This window comes from Hyperoodon ampullatus, assembly GCF_949752795.1.
Source record: "Hyperoodon ampullatus genome assembly, chromosome: 5".
NCBI classification, from domain to species: domain Eukaryota; kingdom Metazoa; phylum Chordata; class Mammalia; order Artiodactyla; family Ziphiidae; genus Hyperoodon; species Hyperoodon ampullatus.
This window is the reverse complement of record NC_136918.1, coordinates 118666013-118670951: the sequence shown is the minus strand read 5'-3', so window position 1 is coordinate 118670951 and position 4939 is coordinate 118666013. Positions and strand designations below refer to the sequence as shown.

The 4939-nt window shown below is 40.0% G+C and overlaps 1 long non-coding RNA gene across 1 annotated transcript; it reads left to right on the top strand.

Annotated features, from left to right (window-relative positions):
* Nucleotides 1-217: 217 nt before the first annotated feature.
* On the top strand, nucleotides 218-2758 carry LOC307053296. Its single transcript, XR_013810903.1, has 2 exons — nucleotides 218-281; nucleotides 2601-2758. It is a non-coding gene; the product is annotated as an uncharacterized lncRNA (long non-coding RNA).
* Nucleotides 2759-4939: the final 2181 nt, after the last annotated feature.

Genomic DNA, 4939 nt, shown 5'->3' with positions numbered 1-4939 from the left:
ACTGCATGTGTGAGGGAAGAAGAGTTCTGTTTTAGTGAGGAGTTAGGTTATATCCCTAACTAATCCCTTACCACTTGCTCTTTCTCTCTTCCAACCAAACAAGTCATTCTTAGCAGCCCAGACTTGAAGGATGATGAACTACTGTGATGTCATTTCTCCCGAAGGGCTTACAGGATTCAGCATATAATTGTACTCACAGTTATGATTTATTGCAGTGAAAGGATGCAAAGCACAATCAGCAAAGAGAAAAGGCATCTGGAGCAAAGTATGGAGGAAATCAGGTACAAACTTCCGAAGTCCTCTCCCAGGGGAGCCACACAGGATGCACTTAATTCTGGCAGCAACTAGTTGCAACAATACAAGTGAAGTGTTGTCAACCAGGGAAGCTCATTAGAGACCCATTGCTCAGGGTTTTTATTGGGGGCTGATCATGTAGGCACCCTCTGTCTAGCATCTACTAAAATTCCAGACTCCCAGAAAGAGATCAGATGCTCATAATAAACCATTGTTTGTATAAGCAGTTAGGCATAATGGGCCACTCTTATCAGTTTGGGGAATGGTGGGAACACTTCCAAAATTCAAGTTTCAGATGCCAGCTAAGGGCCGACTGTGTAAGTGCCCAATTCAAAGGGTAACAGTCAGGCCTGTTATGTCAACTATTTCCTACACCTCCTTTCTGTTTCCTTTGTCTGTAAAATGGTAATAAGGACCTATTTTATATGGTTGTTATAAAGATTAAATGAGATAATCTATGTAAAACATGTAGAACTCTGACTGACTCAGAATGATCCCTTAATAAATGTTAGCTAAAGTTGATATAATTTGTGTTGAAGAAGACACCCAGCCACCAGAACCAGATGTTAGCTGTTGAGAGTGGATCATAGTTAATCTTTTTCTCTTCCCGGTGTTCACTACAGTGTCCAGCACACAGAAGGTGCTCTTTAAGTATTTGATGAGGATGGTAGTGATTTCTACCCTCTGTCATCTGAAAGAAATGCACAACCTAAGAGTTGATAGTTATGTTTTATTCAGCAGACAAAACTGAGGACTTAAGCTTGGGACACAGCATCTCAGATAGCTCTGAGAGACTACTCTGAAGAGACAAGGGAGTGGAGCCAGGATATATAGGAGTTTTTGCAACAAAGACCAGGTAGTCAGAACATCAAAAGATTACTGTTTAAGAAAACCAGACATCTCAAGTTAAGGAATTTAGTGCTTTTCTATGTATGGGAAGATGTAAGAGTCTGGGGTCACTAAAATCATTCCTTTGATATGAACCTCAGCTCTCTGGGGCCAGTAACCTATGCTTTCTCATCCCGAGTCTTCTCAGGGTGCATCATTGGGGGTGACTGCAGAGGCTGCTGGCTTGATGGTAGGCATCCTGTTTCCATCCTGAGTTTCTTCAGGGCTCACGTTCAGGGTGGCTATAATGTGATGGCTTGATGGCTGCAACATCCTTTGTTTACTGATATGGCAGACAACATTTTTTTCATTGACACCTCCAAACTAATCCCTGTTTTACCTTTCAAATCCCACCATGTGGACTTTCTTATAATATTTAGTCTTGAGTTAGTCTCTGGAATGCTCCACTATGTAGAAGACTTACTATGCATGGTCACCAACAATGGACTTCTCTCCAAAGTTATACACAAAGATATATATATATATATATGTATTTGTCTTGAATCTTTTACCTCTTGCTATATTTGACACCTAAAGCCTTTCTGAGCTCAGATTCCAGGAGAGGATATTGCCTTTCTCTCACCTGAAACTTTCTAAAGTCTAAAACTGAGATAATCATCATCATTTCTAAAAGATCCCCTTTTGTTTCTGTTATTCATACCATCATTTACAAGTGTCCAGATTTGCAGTTTTGGGGTTGTTTTGAATTCTTGTCTATGTAAATTCACCAAGTCTGGCTTACTGCTTATTGTATAGAGCTCTCCTAATTTTCGGTTGTTACTGACTCTCATATTGTAAAACATCTTCAGGGAAAAACCCTTCAACTGGTTGTTCTGTTGTATAGCATTCTTAAATTTTAGCACATCTTGCATACACCATTTTTTGTGATCATCACAAAATCCCTTAGTCATTACAGGCATACCTTGTTTTACTGCACTTTGCTTTATTGCACTTCACAAATAATTGCATTTTTACAAATTGAAGGTTTGTGGCAACCCTGTGTTGAGCAAGCCTATTGGTACCATTTTTTGAACAGCATTTTCTCGCTTTGTGTCTCTGTGTCACATTTTGGTAATTTTAGCAATAACTCAAACTTTTTCATCATTATGATATTTGTTATGGTGATCTGTGATCATTGATCTTTGCTGTTACTATTGTAATTGTTTTGGGGCTCCATGAACCGCGCCCATGTGAGAGGGCGAACTTCATCGATTGTCAAAATGACAACAAAGGATTTAGAATATGACATAAACTTAGTTGGTAAAGCAAAGGCTGCATTTGAGAGGACTGACCCCAACTTTGAAAGAAGTTCTACTCTGGGTAAAATGCTATCAAACAACATTGCATGCTACAGAGAAATCATTCCTAAAAGGAAGAGCCAATCAGTGAGGCAAACGTCATTATTGTCTTATTTTAAGAAATCGCCACAGGCCACCCCAGCCTTCAGCAACTACCACCATGATCAGTCAGCAGCATCAACACTGAGGAAACACCCTCCACCAGCCAAAAGACTGTGACTTGCGGAAGGCTTAGATGATGCTTAGCATTGTTTAATAATAAAGTATTTTTAAATTAAGGTCTGTACGTTGTTTTTTCAGACATAATGCTATGGCACACTTAATAGACTACAGTATAGTGTAAACATAACTTTTATATGCACTTATAGCCCAAAAATGTGTGTGACTCACTTTCTTGCTCTATTTGCCTTACTGCGGTGGTCTGGAACCAAACATGCAATCTCTCTGAGGTTTGACTGTACTAAAAATATCTACTGAGGGTCAAAACTGTATATTAAGTAAATTTTAATTCTTTGTCCTATACTTAATATCCACATTATTTTTTTCTAAAAATTCCCTACATTCAGCCAAGAAGAGTCCCTTATGCCATCTGTGAACAAGATATTCTCTCAACCAGTTTAGTCCAATAGTTTCTTCTGGGCCCAACTCCAGTCCCTTTAAGTCTTCTCCAACATCAAGTTTTCAAAGAAAGCTAGTGTCTTCGTAGTGTATTTTCCTTAGGAGAGCAGGCTAGCAATTTCAGAGGAAGGACATACAAAGTAAAAGTCAAATCACAAGTTAGGATTTTAGATGCTAGTTATAAGTCATGGATCAGGGAGGAGTAGCCTCTGAAGTGCTTTGTTTAACCAGTTACCAGGGCTCAAGGCAGAGGCTGGCTAGGAGAGCTCAGTGTGGATGATGAGTGGCCTCATCTGACTGAGGGTGTGGCTTCAAAGACCAGCATATGGCCTGATGAAGGGGCTACAAAAAGCATGCTCTTCTGCTTTCCATTTGACCTTCTCTCAACAGCCAAGTAAAGCATGTACTACACTAACATAGTGAGTAAGAAGAGGACTGACAGGGGTCCTTGAAAGACCAACTCACTCAATTTTAGATGCAATGAAAATGAAACACAGAGAAGTCAAGTGATGGCAGCCCTCCCACTGGCCAAAATATTTTGTGAGAATTTTAAGATAAGATAAGACCTATCTTATTCAAGATACTTTACTTCCCCTAGCCAGAAATTTTCACCACAACTACAGAAATGTATGACAACAGTGCACAGCACACCACGACCAGCATGGAGTCTGCAACAGCCCTGATCTGCAGAGCTGGGGTGAGAACACGGGCTTTTTTAGATTCAGACCAGTGCACATGCGCCATGATGAATCCCCATTGTGCTATTGCTGCCCTGGGATGTTTTTAATAGGCCATTTCTGCAAAGCTTTGTAAAAAGCTCTCAAATTGAGTGCAAGTTACTAGTTAAGGGGAATCATTTCTTCCATTTTCTTTGGTTTCCCCATAGTGGCATTATGCTGTCAGCCCTCAGTAAATGTGTCTTGTGTAAATACTGCCTACAATGTTATTAGGCCTCAGAGGCTGTTCCTCAGCCATTTGGCAACATTGCCCTCCAGGGCTGTTCCCTTCCTGCAGGGTTCTTTTTCTTATTAACAGTAGCAGCATTAATGAATGGGTATGTAGTTAACAGAGGAAACTCTCTCAAGGTTCGGCAGATGGTTCGCTTTTGCTTCTCATTTTTTGTCCCTTGTAAGCTGACCATCCTCAGAGTTCATCTCTGTCCAATCATTAGCTGAGTACTGCAGACTCTTTCCACAACGTGTCTTTCTCATTGGCTCCTTTAATTCCTTTTCCACTACCATCACAGTTGAAGCCCATTCTTTTTTTCCCCTTAGAAAAGTTCATTCACTGTTGCACTAATCAATCAAAGTAGATTAGAGAGGGAATCGGAAGACTCAGTCTAAACTTGATTGTGACACTGCTCATGATGTGACTTTCAGCAAGTCACTTACTTACAGTTTCTTTACTATTCAAATGACCTGAATTAGATAATTCTAGGGTCACCCCCAGACCTTTCTGCCTACTGATCTCTGCCTGAAACACATTACTCCATCTTTCTGTCTCTCTCTCTCCCTGTCTCTCTCTCTCTCTTTCTTTTCTTTCTTTTTTAGTTTGTACACTCCCGTTTTCCCATTCCTGTATTTTATTTTGTTTATTTTTAAATTTTCTTTGAAGTATGGTTGATTTACAATGCTGTGTTAATTTCTGCTGTACAGCAGAGTGATTCAGTTATACATATATATTCTTTTCCATTATGGCTTATCACAGGGTATTAAATATTGTTCCCTGTGTATACAGTAAGACCCTGTTGTTTATCCATTCTGTATACACTAGTTTGCATCTGCTTACCTCAAACTCCCAATCCTTCCCTCCCCCACTCCACCTACCCTTGGCAACCACAA